Source organism: Culex pipiens, chromosome 3, assembly GCF_016801865.2.
Source record: "Culex pipiens pallens isolate TS chromosome 3, TS_CPP_V2, whole genome shotgun sequence".
NCBI classification, from domain to species: Eukaryota; Metazoa; Arthropoda; class Insecta; order Diptera; family Culicidae; genus Culex; species Culex pipiens.
Genome location: NC_068939.1, coordinates 178,145,421 through 178,165,744, shown reverse-complemented (window position 1 = coordinate 178,165,744; position 20,324 = coordinate 178,145,421). Strand labels below are relative to the sequence as shown.

At 33.1% G+C, this 20,324-nt stretch overlaps 1 protein-coding gene across 2 annotated transcripts in view; it reads right to left on the bottom strand.

Annotated features, from left to right (window-relative positions):
- LOC120432344 (dipeptidase 1) overlaps positions 1–20,324 on the bottom strand; it is a 437,109-nt gene that overhangs the window by 170,377 nt on the left and 246,408 nt on the right. The window contains exon 4 of one of the 2 annotated variants that reach the window (XM_039597533.2): positions 8,258–8,291. The exons of the other annotated variant lie outside the window; for it this stretch is intronic. The gene's annotated coding sequence lies outside the window, so the exon portion shown is untranslated. The remainder of the gene's footprint in view (positions 1–8,257; positions 8,292–20,324) is intronic. 2 annotated transcript variants of the gene reach the window in all.

Genomic DNA, 20,324 nt, shown 5'->3' with positions numbered 1-20,324 from the left:
GGGGACAAAAATTCGCAACTTTTGAGCCATAGAGAAACATGGTCAAAAATTCTGCCGCCGAGTTATGATTTTTTGAAAAAAAAAAAAAACAGTTATTTTTGGAAAAAATCGAAGTTTCATGCAAAAACAAGTTCGGCATTATTTTTTAATGCGAAATTAAATTTGCACTCGAAAAGTACTTTTCAGATTTTTTGATAAAGGGCTCCGTTTTCAAGATATAGCCACCGAAAGTTTGATTTTAGCGAAATATTTGCAGTTTTTCAATTTTTAAAAAAAGTGACTATAAGTGACAATTTCAAAAAAAAAAAAAAAATTTGAGAAGTTCAGAAAATTTGCTATAAAATTGTCTAAGAGACATTGAAGATTGGACCTTGGGTTGCTGAGATAGAGCCACTTTAAGAAAAAGAAATACGAAAATTGAAGTTTTCTTAATCTCACCAAAATAACCCACCATTTTCTAATGACGATATCTCAGCAACTAATGGTCCGATTATCAATGTTAATACATGAAACATTCGTGAAATTTTCCGATCTTTTCGAAAAAAATATTTATAAAATTTTTAAATCAAGACTAATATTATAAAAGGGCCAAACATTGAATATTACGCCCATTTAAAATGCTAGTCTTGATTTAAAAAATCTCAAAATATTTTTTCGAAAAGATCGGAAAATTTCACGAATTTTTCATGTTTTAAAATTGAAAATCGGACCATTATTTGCTGAGATATCGTCATTAGAAAATGGTTGGTTGTTTTGGTGAGATTAGGAAAACTTCAATTTTCGTGTTTCTTTTTCTTAAAGCGGCTCTATCTCAGCAACCCGAGGTCCAATCTTCAATGTCTCTTAGACAATTTTATAGCAAATTTTCTGAACTTTTCAAAAAAATATTTTTAAAAATGGTCACTCATGGTCACTATTTTTAAAATTGAAAACGGAGCCAGTATAGTACTTTTCGATTGCAATTAAATTTTGCATAAAAAAAATGTCAAACTTGTTTTTGCATGAAACTTCGATTTTTTCCAAAAATCACTACAGCCATGCCTCGGTTTTGCACGCCTCGGTTTTGCACTGCCCCGGTTTTGCACCGTTCAGCTGCCTCGGTTAAGCATGGCCCAGTGCTTAACTGAAGCACAGAGCTTATGGGATTTTGGCTATATGGGAGACATTGGCTATAATTCTATGAATAATCATGCAAACATCAAAAAATTATAGTGTTTTGGATTCGAGATGATGTCAGCTATCCATTAAAATTTTTATTCCATGAAAATTTTCACAAAAATACGTATTTTTCCTATATTTTGAAAATGCATATTTTTTTCTCTAAAGAAACCAAAAATATATTGTTATTGCAATATATGTACCAAATGATCAGGTTTTTTCATACATTTTGGATGTAACAATAACATTTTTAGAAAATACTCAACATTTTCACAAAACTACGTATTTTCGAAAAAATACTCAAAATTTCAATTTTTACAATATGGGTATCAAACGATCGGGATTTTTTCATACATTTCGAATGTAATAACAACAATTTTAGAAAATACTCAAAATTTTCACAAAACTACGACTTTTTGAAAAAAAAGTACTCAAAATTTCTGTTTTTACAATGTGGGCATCAAACGATCGGGATTTAGCCATACATTTCGAGTGTAATAACAACATTTTTTGAAAATACTAAGAATTTTCTCAAAACTACGTATTTTCAAAAAAAAAACACTCAAAATTTCCGTTTTTACAATCGATCGGGATTTTTCCAGACATTTCGAATGTAATAACAATATTTTATGAAAATACTCCAAATTTTCACAAAACTACGGAATTTCGAAAAAAAATACTCAAAATTTCAATTTTTAAAATATGGGTATCAAAGGATCGGGATTTTTTCATTCATTTCGAATGTAATAACAACATTTTTAGAAAATACTCAAAATTTTCACAAAACTACGATTATTTGAAAAAACTAACTTAATCCACCTATGTGGTTGGAGCCTTCCTCACAACAATGGCTGTACACAAGTTTCATCAATTTTTTAGATCCGGCTTCCAAAAAGTACAGATATCACTTAAGTGGCCATGTCTCGAGACAGGGTTGCCAGATCTTCGATGTTTTGCACTCGTTGGAAAGGTCTTTTGATAACCTAACCAACAATGGGTCGGATGGTGGATCCGGACATAGTTTACATACATTTAAGTGAGATCCGGCTTCAAAAAAGTACATCAATATCACTTAAGTGGCCATATCTCGAGACAGGGCTGCCAGATCTTCAATGTTTTAGACTCGTTGGAAAGGTCTTTTGATAACCTAACCAACGATGGGTCGGATGATACACCCGGACATTGTTTACATACAGTTAAGTGAGATCCAAATATATGTGAAAACACATTTTTATACATAACTATTGAACTACTTATCGAAACTTCAATCTGTATAAAACTCGATCTATGGGACCCTAAACCAAGTCGAATGCAACAAGTTCGGGTCAAATCGGTTCAGCCAGTGCCGAGAAACATGAGCTAGTTTGTTGGTCACATACATACATACACACACACATACACACAGACATTTGTTCAGTTTTCGATTCTGAGTCGATATGTATACATGAAGGTGGGTCTACGACGTTTTTATACGAAGTTCATTTTTAGAGCAGGATTATAGCCTTACCTCAGTGAGGAAGGCAAAAAGTACTCAAAATTTCCGTTTTTCCAATATGACCTTTTAAATTAAATTGAAGCATAGTCTCAATCTTCCTGCTCAGCGGATTTCGCCAGAAGGAGAAGACGATGATCACGCTACCAAATGAACAAAAAGCGATCTAAATATACTGTTGTCAGGCTGGAATAGGTGGTTGCGGGTTCAACTCCCGTCGTCCCTTAGAAAAATCGGACACATGACGATACAAAGTAACAATTAATGACAAAATCTCAACCATTTAATACTCATATTGTAAAAAACTGTAAAAATTTGGGGTATTTTTTTTCGAAAAAAAACGTAGTTTTGTGAAAATTTGGGTATTTCCACAAATTTGTTTCATAACTTTTGAAATATATAAAAAAATCCCGAACATTAGATACCTCTTGTGAAAAACAGAAATTTTGAGTATTTTTTTTCAAAAATACGTAGTTTTTTGAAAACTTTGAGTATTTTTATTTTTAAAATAACTTTCGAAATGTATGAAAAAATCCAGATCGTTTGAACGCACATTGTAAAAACGGAAATTTTGAGTACTTTTTTCAAAAATTCGTAGTTTTGTGAAAATTTTGAGTATTTCTAAAAATGTTGTTATTAAATTTGAAATTGATGAAGAAATCCCAATCGTTTGATACCCATATTGTGAAAACGGAAATTTTGAGTATTTTTTCAAAAATACGTAGTTTTGTTAAAATTTTTAGTATTTTCTAAAAATGTTGTTATTACATTCGAAATTTATGAAAAAATCCCTATCATTTGATACCCATATTGTGAAAATTGAAATTATGAGTAATTTTTCGAAAATACGTAGTTTTGTGAAAATTTTGAGTATTTTCTAAACATTTTGTTATGACATTCGAGACATTCGAATGACATTCGAAATCTCAACCATTTAATACTCATATTGTAAAAAACTGTAAAAATTTGGGGTATTTTTTTTCGAAAAAAAACGTAGTTTTGTGAAAATTTGGGTATTTCCACAAATTTGTTTCATAACTTTTGAAATATATAAAAAAATCCCGAACATTAGATACCTCTTGTGAAAAACAGAAATTTTGAGTATTTTTTTTCAAAAATACGTAGTTTTTTGAAAACTTTGAGTATTTTTATTTTTAAAATAACTTTCGAAATGTATGAAAAAATCCAGATCGTTTGAACGCACATTGTAAAAACGGAAATTTTGAGTACTTTTTTCAAAAATTCGTAGTTTTGTGAAAATTTTGAGTATTTCTAAAAATGTTGTTATTAAATTTGAAATTGATGAAGAAATCCCAATCGTTTGATACCCATATTGTGAAAACGGAAATTTTGAGTATTTTTTCAAAAATACGTAGTTTTGTTAAAATTTTTAGTATTTTCTAAAAATGTTGTTATTACATTCGAAATGTATGAAAAAATCCCTATCATTTGATACCCATATTGTGAAAATTGAAATTATGAGTAATTTTTCGAAAATACGTAGTTTTGTGAAAATTTTGAGTATTTTCTAAACATTTTGTTATGACATTCGAAATGTATGAAAAAACCCGATCATTTGATGCCCACATTGTAAAACGGAAATTTTGAGTACTTTTTTTTAATTCGTAGTTTTTTGTTTTTATTACATTTGTAATGTATGAAAAAAATCCCGATCGCTTGATACCCATATTGTAAAAATTGAAATTTTGAGTATTTTTTCGAAAATACGTAGTTTTGTGAAAATGTTGAGTATTTTCTAAAAATGTTGTTATTGCATTCGAAATGTATGAAAAAATCCCGATCGTTTATACAAACAAAATCCATTTATGTTTTTTCTCAAATATTTATGTTTTTATGTTTTTTCTCAAATATTATCCAATGTGATAACTTTTTTTCGTGCTTTGAATTCAGATTGAAATGTTATATATATATCGTTTTTTTTTCGAAAATTCAAATGTTCATCCAAAAAATTTGACAATTCGACGTCGTCGTGCTATCTTGTCGCACCCGCCATTTTGACGTTCCGAGAAAAACGCGTTTTAATGTTTGACCTTGAATATACAAAAACGAGCGCACGCAATGTAAACAATAACAAACACGTTTTGTTTGGCTGACCATTCTGTGCATTGTCTTGAAGTTTGGTTCAAGTTGGTTGCTGGAGTCCCGAGTTATAATTACAAATGTTTACGGTAGTCTAGCTTGTACGTGCGACAAACGCATCCTGACTTTCCTGGCCTGAAATCCCTTTGGCCTTTTGTCGCACTTACATCAATTTTCATGGAGTGACAAGATAGCACGACAAGATTGAAACTACTTTCATATGTAAAGTGACAAAAATGCACGGAGTTTTTTCGGTTTTTGTTGAATATCTCAGGATTGAAATCGAATTTTGGGGATCTGTGAAGGTCAAAAGGTGAGGCATTGTGAGCTGCACAAAATGGCGTTCTTAACTCAATTTGGCCCAAAATGCACGTACGACAAGTTAGCACGATTGCGACGAATTGAGTAACGGAAATGGGAGCGTTTTTAAAACTTTTTGATTGTTTTTTTTTTTCTCGATAAAAAATAGTTTTTTTTTTTCGGAATTTTGAGTACGCCATCAAATTTGGCGTCCAATTTTACATAAAAGTCCCTCTGACACCAAATTTCTATCTTTCTCCTCTTTTTTTGCATGTTCAAAAATAAAAGGCGTCGTAAAGCTCCTCCGTCATGAGATATCAAAAAACGGACCTCGGATTCGTGATCAGTGACAAAAGTTACCCCTTAGAACAAAGTTTCACGCCAATCGAAGAGGGATCGGGGCAACTGTTTGTGTGAGTTGGCGGGTTTATGATAATGCGTTTAATATCCGGTCACGTCAATCTTCATGGATGACGCCAAATACATGTGCGCAGTTAGTCATAATCGTCACATATTTTAGGAAAAAAAAAGTTAAAAATTCTAAAGAATTTGAAAAAATGAAAAAAAAAGTTTATACATATTTTTATAAAAACGTTCAACTAATCAACAGCTGATGTCACCACCGATCACAACCTTCTCGCTAACAACTTCAACGAGCTAACAAAATTACCCACACACACACAGCTTCAAACACACTCGCTCGTCTGCCAACTACAGGCGCCCAAGACAGGAAGCCACACGTGACGATAACGATGATTTGATTTGTCTCATTATCGTTTTCCAGCGATGCTTCCGCTTCCGGCAACTAAACAGCTTCCCCGTAATACTCTCTCTCACACACACACACACCCTCCTTCACCCTCACATTCTCTGTGTCTCTTTTTATCAACCCAAATTGACACAAGCTTGACATTCGAGCGCAAAGCTTCGCCGGTGGAAAAAGTTTCCCAACCTTGCTTCCTTATCGCAGGAGGCTGTGCCTGACTGGGGCGGGGGAGGTCACAAAAAAGTGCACCGAAAATGCTTCGCACATGAAGTTGTTGTCTGTGTGTGAGTGTGCCTGTGACACATTTCAACGCGCGTCTGACAAAACAGGTTGAGCGGCAACATATGAGTCTATCTCCCCCTCCTGGCTTCGATACAGGTTTATTATTTCTGTCGTGAAATAGAACATCATCTCGGTGCCCGGATCGACATTTCCTCCGTTTTTCCGTTTCGGTGGAAAACTCCTCGACTGTATCCGGTTCTGTTCAGCATCAGTGACAATCTGTCGCTTTGTCTCACCGTGTGTGTGTGTGTTTGTCCTATTTTGGGGCGCGCAAAACTGGAGCCAAAAGTTTTTCCGCGCGCGTTGTCGATTGTTTGTTGTTCATTGTTGAACAGTTGTCACACACACTACCCACACACATGTGCTGGCGTGTCGTGTCGTGGTGTGATGTTTTATTTCTGGAACTTCCGGAGCTAGTCGGCGCCAATTTTATGGTGCTTCCGCCGCAACATGTTGCGCGCACTTGTTTCCAGCAGTTCCCAAATTTGCTGGCAGCATTTTGTCGAGTGATTGAACGAAGTGCATAAACATGAGTTTGGAGCGGTGTTCGGCGTTTGTAACTCACACTTGCGAACCTTGTTATTTGATCGGAAACAAGGAATGGAAATAGTTGTTTTAATGTAACTCGACTTTTCATTAGACTACTGAATCTGTTTATGGATCACAGGGTAAAAAAAATCTATTTCTTTTTTTCAAAATTGTTTTGTATAATTATTTTTTAAAAAAATATGACAAAATTGAGACCAAAAAGTACCGCAATTTGCTACACAGCAAAAAATCCGATGGTAAAATCGCATGCAAAAGCATGCACATCACCTTCGTCAAAATAAACACTTAATATTACACACTGCATGTACAATTTTTGCAAACACAAAAAAAAGTTGCAACCGACGGGACTCAAACCCAGCACCTACAGTAGGGATTGGCGCCTTAGCCCGCTCGGCCATCAGACCGATGAAAAACTGGTAGGAAAAACGCATATATGAGCTTGACATTTCGGTCAAGTAGGTTTCCCATACTGATGGGCTACATATTTCAGGGTGTAAAATCACATAAAATTGCATGGCTTTTTACACGCAGCTGGATTACTACTTTTTTAGCTGTGTACATGCCAAAAACTAACGTTGTAAAATGTTTGTAATGGAAAAATCGTAAATCTACACAGCTAAAAAAGTAGTAATCCAGTTGCGTGTAAAATGCATGGGTGTAAAATATTTTTTGCATTATTTTATGAAATTCTGTGTAATATTACACCCTGAAATATGTAGCCCATCAGTATGGGAAACCTACTTGACCGAAATGTCAAGCTCATATATACGTTTATCCTCTCCATTATACATCGGTCTGATGGCCGAGCGGGCTAAGGCGCCAGTCCTCACTGATGGTGCTGGGTTTGAATCCCGTCGGTTGCAACTTTTTTTTTGTGTTTGCAAAAATTGTACATGCAGCGTGTAATATCAAGTGTTTATTTTGACGAAGGTGATGTGCATGCTTTTGCATGCGATTTTACCATCGGATTTTTTGCTGTGTATGAGAAAAACTGCGATTGGCCAAAAAGTTAATACCGTAGGCTTATAGTCCATATAATTACCTATCTTTTGACCCATAGGAGTATGGGTGTTGGAGGCTGTTGCAAAATGATATTCAGGTTTAAAAAAAAATCAATTTTAACAGTATTTTGCAAATACTAAAAAATAAATAAAATAAAAAAAAAATAAAAAAAAAATAAAAAAAAACCAAACCACCAAATCTATCAAAAAATTCCTTCAAAAGATACAGATTTTTGAATTTTCATACATCGTTTTTGTATGGACAGCTGCCAAATTTGTATGGAAAATTATATGGACAAACTAATGAAGCAAAATGGCTTCTTTAGGCATATCGAAGGCACCAAAAAATTTTCGTTCGGGTTAAAATATACAAAAATTAAAATTCTAAAAGAAAGACCGATTTCGTAGAGAATTGCTAATGTGTAAAAATGTAAACCTGATGAATATTCATCAACAATTGATGAACATTCATCATTTTCTGGGGTAAAATTAATCATTTTTTTGATACAAAATCTGTCAGCATTTCCTGATAAATATTACCATCTTTTAATTTCTGTGTAGAACCTAAACGTTTTGTTCTTGGTGAATCAAACTGGAATGATAACTTACTTATTCAAATTTTAACTGGAGTATGATGACCAACCTGTAAAAAAGAAAGAAAAGTACAAATCATTAATCATTTCAATTTACTGAACTTTGTCAAACATGAAGAAGCTATTGATTGATTTATTATTTTATCGATATAACTTATAAGTATATAAATTTAAATTATATTACACTATACGAACTCTAAAAACAGTGTTCAAAGTAGTTAAAGGGTGTTCATAAAATACACACAGAACCAAGAACTAAATGTTCATATATCATGGAACGATTTTCTAAAACGAACCATGGAATGCCATGGAAAGTATTGAACACTTTGTTTGTGGTTCCGAATTTCACGATTTTGGAAATAGTTTTTCCTCCGTGTAGATTTTTGCCAGATTTTTCGTAAAAAAAATATGTAGCTCTGAAATGAAATTATTAAAATTACAATAATTTGTATAGACTTTAAGTTGCTCTGATATTATTTATTTTAAATAATAAAATTTGTCATAATATCATTGATGAAAACTGAAGCCCTTACATAAAAACCCTCTCCCTTCCCAACAAAGCTCATCTTTCCCAGCTAATGAAATATCCTCCAGTCACCCAATAAAGTGCGCCTAATAAGTGCCTTTTTGCTTTCATAAACATTTCCTCTCCCAAAGATGACACGATGCCGGGGACGCCCCGCCAGCGACGTGATGTTATCTTCCCAATTTTTTTTTGTTTGTTACGTTCCCCGGGAATCTGTTATTTTTTGTTTGCCTTTTGATAAGGCTAAAAAAAGAGCGGTATTTATGGTGTGGGGGGCGGTGAGGTTAAGGGCACATCCCCAAGTCAGGATGCGTTCAATTAATTGAATTTATTATCTGCCCCCGGGATATAATGAACATCAACGTCAACAGCCAGCTCATCCTGGCTGGATGAAGCTGGAGCTGGAAAGGACATCCGGACGTTGACGACGATGACAGTGGTGGTGGCGGTTGCGATGATGGTGCCCGTTTGCTGTGCTGAGAATACGCAAACGAACAATGTTGAAAAATATCGGGAGGGATTCACCTTAAGAGTTCGAAACATCGGTTAACTTCTTTGTTTAATTTTCTGATCAAACTGAATTTATTTACTAAAAATCAACACAGCCACTTTTGTAAATTTTGATGTGAAAATGGCAATTTAAATTCTGATCTGAAATTTTTTTAAAAGTAGAACATTCCAAGTATAATTGATGGCAACTCCAAGCTCTTCTTCGTAAAAACAGTAAATTATCCCACAAGGGTAGCTTTGAAAGCTTTATGCTCTGCCAGCTTACACCCCATTCTACCAGCCCCCAGTGAAGACCATCCCTTCCCCATATGGTGATGATACACATTGAATCAAAGTCATTATCCTTTTCATAAATAATGCAACAAAAGCGTGCCCGACGATGAAAAGCTACAAAACGTGGTCGGTCGGACGGATTGGGGTCGTCTGCTGGGAGGGTTGGAGGGTTGGGGGATGATGTTATTGTCTCATGACCACATAAACAGACGCACACACACACACACACACGTTCACATGAAAGCGAAGAGGATTGAGTTCTTTTTTTATGATGTGGTGTGACACACACACCCACACGTCGATATGGGGTTATCAAGGGGGTTTCGGTGGATACGTGAAATGGAGGACGAGCATCAAAAATAACCACAGACAGTGATGACAGTCGTAACTCATCTACCGCAGTAGCATCGAGTTGAATGTTCTCAAGAGTGTATCACAGTCAATTGCAACATCTTGATACAAACTATCGAGGGTTGTGAAGCTTAACTGAATGATACAATGTTTGCCAAAACTTATTGCGGAATATTTAATGAGTTGAAGCTCGAAGCTTTTTCTCTACTAAAACTCATAAAAAATTCAAGCTTTGAAAACCGATTTATTAATTAATTATAAATATTTAAACAAAATCTGATTAAATTTCATCCGACCTTAAACTCAGCGTCCGCTAATACAAGCCCCTTTCGCTGCAAACATAAAATCCTTTTAGGTCTAGCCAAAAAATGCGGAAAGCCGCTTCACCCAAGCAAATCCTATTACCAAGTTCCGTTAGGGCAAGATGCTTGAAAAATCAAACGCCGTTCGCGGAAGCCCAAATCCTTTGGCTTAGGAAGGCGTTGGGGGGTCTGACGACCTTTCTAGGACAGTAGTATCCAAACTTGTGTTTAGGTGGAGATGATTATGAAAGTTTAAAATAAATTATTATTTTTCTGCCATTTTTCGTTACTCAACATAATAAAATGTTGAAACATGTGACTTTATGGGAAATTTAATGTACTTTTCATATCAAAATTAACTCAGAACGGTCATTTTTTCATTTAGAACAAAATATTTTATTATAAAATTTCGTGTTTTTTTCTAACTTAGCAGGGTTAGTTTTTAGAGTGCGATAATAATTTACAAACCCGAGCAGACGGAAATAACTTGGGAATAACATTTTTTGATATTTGAAATATTAGCCCGGGCGGAAAGTGAGTTGGTGGCGATAACTTCGAACTATCTTGGCTTGTTTATTCGCATCTTGCTGTAAACTCCTCGAGATATGACGACTTTTGAAACCGACTGCGTATCATGGAAAGTATATTCCTTGATCATACTGCAATATCTACAGTTGATATTGAGGTGTTAGTGGTAGTTTTTTTGGACTAAGCAAAAATTTCGAAAATTTTATTTTTTCCAAAATTTTACTCGAACATCATGAAATAATTATTTTGACTTTATTTCAAATTTATGCTGGACTTAGAAAAATTAGCAGTCACTGACATAATTTTCAATTTCCGACACTTAGAATAATGTTCATGAGCTGATATTTTAAAGTTTGATTTTATTTATGCTGGACTTTGACATTTTTGCGTATATTTTTAAGTTCTTTACTTTTACAGAAAAAGCATTTTTTGGGACTTAGAAAATTTTTGGGAGTTTGGCAACATGATGAATTATTTTGATGTTTATTTTTGCTTTGAACCAAAATTTCGTAAAAATCGACGAAATTACAGGAAATTTTCGTCCGATTTTTAAAAAAACATCAGTTTGTTCCTAAAATAATGTCCCTAACAAAACGTCTTCATTTAAATTTTGAAATTCGAAAGTCGGTTTTTAATAATTATTGATATACCCCCTACAAAAATCGTTCCGGCACTTAGAAAATTTACGGGATCCGTATCACGACAAGATTTTTGGTAGAATTTATTTGATTTTTTGGACTTAGAAAAATTTTGGCTTTCGGCTAGTAAAATATTTTCAACACTTAGAAATTTTTCGAGATGAGGAAACCGAAAAAAAATGGGACTTAGAAATTTTTTGGGAATTTGGAAACATGATAAAATATGTTGATGCTTATTTTTGCTTTGAACCGAAATTTCGGAAAATTCGTCGAAATTACAGGAAATTTTCGTCCGATTTTTAAAAAAACGTCAGTTTGTTCCTAAAATAATATCCCTAACAAACTTTGGATTTTTCGTGATTTGGAAAATTTTTGTGACATTATGGCGATTCAACGCTTTCTCCATAATTTTTTAATGAGTTTTTAAAGTAAAATAATTTTTCAACTTTGAAAAATCTTGTTTTGATGTAAGTGCGTATATTCCTGCAATATTACTCATATTTGTGAAGATGAAGAAGGGGGGGGGGTCTGAATTATGGCGGGGTGCATTAAAAACCAATAAAATTATTTTTGGGATCAAAATCTACTTTATGAACTTGATATGATTTTTGAAAGATTTCAGTTGTTTGCTACTATAAACTCAACTTGATGTGGCATTGTTGGTCAAATGAACTCAACAAGATTTTTCGCAGATACGCCTCGAACAATTTATGTTCGTGGCCATGTTCGGTTATCTCTTAACCATACCCTGGGGTGAACTTGACTTGTTCGTGTTTTTACGAACATGGGTAGATTTTTCCAAGATGCAACTTTCTGCCCGGGAGGCCAATAACATTTTATGTTATTTATAACAAGATTTGTTATTCGTCGTTATGATTTTTTTGTTATTGGATCGTTATTGTGATAACAAACAAATAACATTTTTAGTTATTTTTGGAACAAATCTTTGTTATTATTTTTTGTTATTTTAACAACTAATCCGATCATCCCAATAACAGTTGGAGGTATTCTTCCATAACAAAAAATGTTATTCTTGAGTTGTTTTGGCTTTCAACCAATATCAGACCAATAACAAATTTTGTTATGATAACATAAACTGTTATTAAACTCTTATGCAAACATAGATTTTGCAGGAAAATTTCATAACACTTTTTGTTATTTTAAAAGTATTTGTTTTTGAAATGGCATGAATTTTGTTATTACCGTCTGCCCGGGAAGTTTCTACAACCACCAGCCAATGACCAAAAATTTGATATGTGAACATTAACATTTTGCTTGTATTCATCACGAGATATCGCGATTTTACGAAAAAAAAAAGCCATGAAAAAGTGGGTCGTCGTTGATTATGGCAGTTCCCGGTCGCCCCCGACAGACACGAACGACAAAACAAAGAGAAACGCAAAAATAACGTTTCAAAACTTTTTTCGTTAAATCGCTAAAACTCGTGATGGTTAGGGATTTCCACGCAAAAAACCGCAATCCCTTATGTTTATAAATCAAAATTTTTGTCATTGTCTACAACCAGGTAGAATATAATTAAACTTAAAAAATTAACCCTGCAAAGTTAGAAAAAAAACACATAATTTTAAAATTAAAAAATATGTTCTAAACGAAAAAATTACCCTTCTGGGTCAATGAAGATTTGAAAAATACATTACAACATTTTCAATAACAACAACATGTTTTATGTTTTATGTTTTATGTTTTATGTTTTATGTTTTATGTTTTATGTTTTATGTTTTATGTTTTATGTTTTATGTTTTATGTTTTATGTTTTATGTTTTATGTTTTATGTTTTATGTTTTATGTTTTATGTTTTATGTTTTATGTTTTATGTTTTATGTTTTATGTTTTATGTTTTATGTTTTATGTTTTATGTTTTATGTTTTATGTTTTATGTTTTATGTTTTATGTTTTATGTTTTATGTTTTATGTTTTATGTTTTATGTTTTATGTTTTATGTTTTATGTTTTATGTTTTATGTTTTATGTTTTATGTTTTATGTTTTATGTTTTATGTTTTATGTTTTATGTTTTATGTTTTATGTTTTATGTTTTATGTTTTATGTTTTATGTTTTATGTTTTATGTTTTATGTTTTATGTTTTATGTTTTATGTTTTATGTTTTATGTTTTATGTTTTATGTTTTATGTTTTATGTTTTATGTTTTATGTTTTATGTTTTATGTTTTATGTTTTATGTTTTATGTTTTATGTTTTATGTTTTATGTTTTATGTTTTATGTTTTATGTTTTATGTTTTATGTTTTATGTTTTATGTTTTATGTTTTATGTTTTATGTTTTATGTTTTATGTTTTATGTTTTATGTTTTATGTTTTATGTTTTATGTTTTATGTTTTATGTTTTATGTTTTATGTTTTATGTTTTATGTTTTATGTTTTATGTTTTATGTTTTATGTTTTATGTTTTATGTTTTATGTTTTATGTTTTATGTTTTATGTTTTATGTTTTATGTTTTATGTTTTATGTTTTATGTTTTATGTTTTATGTTTTATGTTTTATGTTTTATGTTTTATGTTTTATGTTTTATGTTTTATGTTTTATGTTTTATGTTTTATGTTTTATGTTTTATGTTTTATGTTTTATGTTTTATGTTTTATGTTTTATGTTTTATGTTTTATGTTTTATGTTTTATGTTTTATGTTTTATGTTTTATGTTTTATGTTTTATGTTTTATGTTTTATGTTTTATGTTTTATGTTTTATGTTTTATGTTTTATGTTTTATGTTTTATGTTTTATGTTTTATGTTTTATGTTTTATGTTTTATGTTTTATGTTTTATGTTTTATGTTTTATGTTTTATGTTTTATGTTTTATGTTTTATGTTTTATGTTTTATGTTTTATGTTTTATGTTTTATGTTTTATGTTTTATGTTTTTTTTTTGTTGTTTAGTTTAGGTCGTTGCAAATATTGTTTGAAGTTTATGTCCCTCGATTCTGACCTAAGTCGTGGGGGGGGGGGGGGGAATATGAAAATTTAAACTTTGAATTTACGACCCATGGTTTCATCATTTGAATGAACAAAGTGTTTGAAAATGCATTTTTTTTTCGCGGTGCTTTATATGATTATAAATGCAAATGTTCTAAATATGATTATCAATGCAGAAAAATGCGTTTTAGATTGTTTTAAGTTGATTTGCTTTCTTTTTTTTTTCATTAAAATTTTGAAGATTTTTGAAAAAAATAATTTTTGGCCCCCTGATTTTTCGGACCAATTTAGAAGGAGGGGGCGACATAAACTTTGAAAAATAATTGCAACGGCCTTATTAAGGTTCAAAAGAAACTTTAGATTTTCGATTTAGGTACAAAAAAAAATTATTTTTACTTTCTTTTTCACAACGTCAAAATAGAAATCAACGACACCATAATAGTTTTTGGTTAGTAACCTTTTCCATTTTCAAATGCCTTACTAAATATTTCTTTACAAATTTTCAGATATTTTTTTTAGCATATCTTGGGTTTGATTTGTCGTTATTATCTCAAATAAAATGATGAATGATAAAAATTCAAAATATTTTCAAACTAGTCCAAACATGCCTATTAGGTTAATCAATGAAGAAAACTGCATTTTTGATTGTTTTCAGTATATAAGACATCCATTTCAATTCAAATTTTGAAGTTTTAATTTTGAAAAAAAATTGCCTCTTATATTTTGGACCAATTTTGGAAGGAGAGTTGACAGAATCTTTGAAAAACATCAATTTAAATAATTCTTAAATAAAAACAAAAATACTGTTATGTTAAAATACAATAATGACCATTTAGTAAAGAACCAGTATAATTATTGGATTTACAAAAAAAACATGCTGATAATGTTTTTAAAACATTCCAACTTTCATTTGTGCTTACTAAAAAGCGTTTTCATGTTTAACTTTGAATTTATTCTCCATAAATAGCCATACAAATTCCGACACTGCTTATCCTCTACCCGAAAAATACTAACAAAAATAAAACACACTCCATGCTGAAAAAAAAAACTTTCCCAAAACAACCCGAAACCCGCACGTGTTTATGTATGTGCACCGAATGTATGTTTATGTTGTGGGAAATTGTCGAGAATTGCACTACTGATGTGAAGGAGGCAAAAAGGGAAGCTTTTCCGCCCTGCCAACCAGCCAGCAGCAGCCGTGGCAGTAATAAAATACGGGCGATATACGATTTCTGTAGGAAACTCGCCACATCCCGCCCCGTCGGCAGTGCTGTGTGGAGGAAATTCGTGTGCTTTGAAGGGGATGGAAAAGCGACCACACAGTCTGAAAGCTCTCTCAGCCCCACTTTGCACCCCTTTTTTTCTCACCACATCGAGGAGGACGATACACACCAGTTTGGACGAGAGAGAGAGAGAGAGAGAGAGAGAGAGGAGAATAAATTGTTGATGAAATTTATGGCCATATTTACCCCGACTTTGATAGCATCGTTTTCGTTTCCCCGCCTCTCGGCCACCACGTGGTGGATTTTCCCAGGAAGCCATAAAAGGCAAGAAAGTCCGCGGCAAAAAAAGAGGTAACATGCACAAACACACACAGAACGTCGTTTTTTTCTGTTGTGCTCCCAAGAGTTGTTGTGCTTTTCGCTGAGTTATGGCAGCGCAGGTGATCGTTTTACTGCTCATAATTATATCAGCAATGCGAAACCGGAGGAGCTGTGCACTGTTCTGGTGGGAACAAGTCCGGTCGACTTTGCGCCCGCGATTATGTTTATGCTAGTTGGCTTGGTAGAGTGCAGTTCATGCGAGAATAGAAATTCAATAATATCCTGGAGAATTTTTCTTGTTTCAAGTCGTTGCCATCGTGCTAAATTGTCGTACGTGCATTTTGGGCCAAATTGAGTTAAGAACGCCATATTGTGCAGCTCACAATGCCTCACCTTTTGACCTTCACAGATCCCCAAAATTCGATTTCAATCCTGAGATATTCAACAAAAACCGAAAAAACTCCGTGCATTTTTGTCACTTTACATATGAAAGTAGTTTCAATCTTGTCGTGCTATCTTGTCACTCCATGAAAATTGATGTAAGTGCGACAAAAGGCCAAAGGGATTTCAGGCCAGGAAAGTCAGGATGCGTTTGTCGCACGTACAAGCTAGACTACCGTAAACATTTGTAATTATAACTCGGGACTCCAGCAACCAACTTCAACCAAACTTTGGGACAATGCACAGAATGGTCAGCCAAACAAAACGTGTTTGTTATTGTTTACACTGCGTGCTCTCGTTTTTGTATATTCAAGGTAAAACATTAAAACACGTTTTTCTCGGAACGTCGAAATGGCGGATGCGACAAGATAGCACGACGACGTCGAAGTTATAAATGAGCAGTTCTCTACGAAATCGCTCTTTTTCTTGAATTTTAATTTTTGTATTTTTAATCAGGCTGAAACTTTTTTGGTGCCCAAAGAAGCCATTTTGCATCATTAGTTTGTCCATATAAATTGCCATACAAAAATGATGTATAAAAATTCAAAAATCAAAAATCAGAATTGATTAGAAAATTCATGACTCGGTCAAAGATTTTTTCACAACCTGGAAATTCCTGAAAAGTTTGCATTTTACGTCCCCTAAAACATATCAAAAAATAAAAAATATTAAAATTGTGTTTTTTTTTGCAAATCAAGTTTTAGTAAGAAAAAGTTAAATTAAAAATCACGAATCTTTTTTTTACCGTGTATCATTTTTTTCAGAGTAGTCCTTATCCATACCTACAACTTTGCCGAAGACAAAAATTCCATCAAAAGATACAGATTTTTTAATTTTCATACATCATTGTTGTATGGCCAGCTGCCGAATTTGTATGGAAATTTATATGGACAAATTAATGATGGAAAATGGCTTCTTTGGGCATACCGAAGGTACCAAAAAAGTTTCAGCCGGACTACAAAAAATTCAAAAATAATAGAATGACCGAAATCTCAAAGAATTGCTCAAATACTATAATGACACGATTTCATAAAGGTTCATAATTAAATTAAGAGCGACACGATTAGATCATAATGCCATTACAACTCTTCTTGTCAGATTATTTTGAAGTGCTTACAAGCTTTTGGTGATTCGATAGTTTTTAGTTAGCTTAGAACAGAGTTTCTTAATTCATTAAGACGTTGATATAAAAAAAATATTATTTTTTTTGCCAAACATAGAAATGTTATTAAATTTCAATTCTTATATATTTTTTTGAAATTGTAATAAGGCCGTTGCAAATATTTTACAAAGTTTATGTCACCTCCTCCCTTCTTTTCGAAGAGCCTCCCCCCCCTCTTCAAAATCGGTTCGAAAAATAAGGAGGCAATTTTTTTTTTCTTAAATCTTCAAAATTTAAATGGAAATAGCAATCTAACCAACTCAAAACAATTAGAAATGCAATTTACTGCGTTTAAAATCATATTTAGCATATCTGGGCTCGATAAAAATATTTTCTTTTTTTTTGTGGAATTCCAATGAAGGGGAAATTCTCGTATGTTTGGCAGGTTAAGCACTCGCTCCTAACCCCATCCAATTTGGTGATTTTCACTATTTAAACAACTAATTTTGCAAAACTTTTGATAAAAACCTGCTTGCTCACTCCTTATTGAGCTAATTATCACTCGATTCCAGTTGAAAACGCTTTTAATTAGCTTTAATTGAATGTCAAAGACCTGCCAACATTAGAGGCACACTGGAATTAGATGCTGTTCCCCTACAGCACACCAAAAAGTTTGTTTTCGGCGAAAAAAAATCTTTTCAATATTTTGATATTTTGAAACTAACGATTGCATAACAACTGGGCAGGTAAAAAATGCACTTTGAAACACTTTTTTCATTCAAATGCTGAGACTTTGTTTTGTTATTTCAATTTTAATATTGAAAAAATCTATCTATTTTCAAAGAAAATGCTGTAATGTAAAGAATGCAAAAATTATTAACATTTATTTGATAAGTATAATAGCAGTTTATGCAACAAGTTGCAAAAAGAGGATTTTGATCAGTAGTGCGGTGCCTGTGTGGACGCTCAGTCCTGTTTTTTCGTGTTATTTTCCGTCTCTTTTATGTCGCTGTTCGAGTGCATGGGGTGATTGGTCAGTATAATTAAATAATGGCATCAGTAGTGCGGTGCCTGTGTGGACGCGCAGTCCTGTTTTTTTTTCGTTTTTTTTCCGTCTCTTTTGTGTCGCTATTTGTGTACCGGGGGTGATTGGATTTCTTCTTCTTCTTTTTTCATTTATTTTTTGTTCGCGCGTTCGTTAGCCGATGAATTTTATTTTTGTTCTCTTTATATAGTTTTCGATAGAAACGATCCGATTTTTGTTTTTTGAGACAAGCAAGTCGTATTGCTGGATTAAGTCCATATCATCGAGGATCGGAAGGCACGTCGACGGATATGTTTTAAGGCTTATGATATAAAATAATTTTAATGAATGAAGCCCTTCCTACATCACCGTTGATCGGAAGGCACGCCGACGGAGAATTTCTGGAGAATCGCGGTCGAATTAATACTATATTTAAATCCCTAGATAGGTATCTTTCCGCAGCCGGCTGCCTAAGATTTTTAAAATTTCAACCGATAAACAAATTGCTCATGGTCGCATCACCTACCACAGTGAATCCTGACCTCATACCCATCTTACTAACCCCTCAAAACTCATGTGATATTTTGTCGGAGACGCAGTCGATTTGGCGGTCCCATCACTCAAGTATCGGCTAACATTCCCATCCACTTCCCCGTGTCTTACCACTGGTCGTGGCCGGCGTCGGTATTGATCAGCACGATAGGGACCTTTGAAAATTGCGAAGGGGTGATGATTGGTTCCTACTTTTCATCTGTGGTCCACGGAGCAATGTTTGGGGGTCCTGGTCAATAACGAAGTAGCAGCTACGGGTAGACACCAATGCTATGCTATGCTATGCAAGTTGCAAAAAGAGGATTTTTTCAGCACGAGTCGTACATTTATCCAACGAGGTTCACCGAGTTGGATAAATACGAAGAGTGCTGAAAAAATCAAGTTTTGCAACGAGTTCCATACAACATTTTTTGCAATTAAAAAAAACACACTGAGTGAAATTTTATGTCAAATTTTCATGTATTTTGTCAATAAATCGTTTAAATCAAAAAAATGTTGAAAAGTGTTTCTTTTCGAAACAAGTGCTGAAAAGTTCAACTTTTCAGCACCCATTTGAGTGCTGAAAAGTAGAACTTTTCAGCATTTATTTTGAAAAGTGTTGCTATTCGATTCTGTTTTTATGGTTCAGAAAAGTAGGCTATTTCGTCGTTGAAGAATGACAGAAAAAGTAAGTAGATTCACGACGGAATTGCAAAAAATAATATTTGATTGACAAGTATAAAAAAAAGCAAAATATATAGAATTATCTGAGCTTTACAAACAGTTACCAAACATGGACACTTATTTCAAAAATTAACATAATCCACTTATGTGGTTGATGCCTTCTTCTCTCTTTACCAAAAATGGGTAATAAGATGGGTTTGGAAACAAATTTCATAATTTTTTTTATAGATCGGGAATAACAAAGTACATAAATGTCACTTAAGCGGTCATAACTCGAAGCAGGGTTGCCAGATCGTCAAATTTTCAATGTTCTGGGCTCGTTGGAAAGGTCTTTCGATTACCTATCAAAAGACATATAACATCATGATATTTGGTGCGATTTCCTGCCATTTATTCAACTTCCAAAATTATGTGTAAACACATTTTCATACAAAAGTTTTGAACTACTTATCGAAACTTCAAACAATTTAATAGCACAGTATGGGACCCTGAACCAAGTCGAATGCGAGAAAACTGAGTGACATTATTGGTAACATACACAGTGACTTTGTTCAGTTTTCGATTCTGAGTCGATATGTATGCATGAAGGGGGGTCTATGAGCTTTTAATAAAAACCTCAGTGAGGAAGGCAAAAATGAATAACTGTGACTATTTTCAAAAAAATTACCTAAAATGACTATA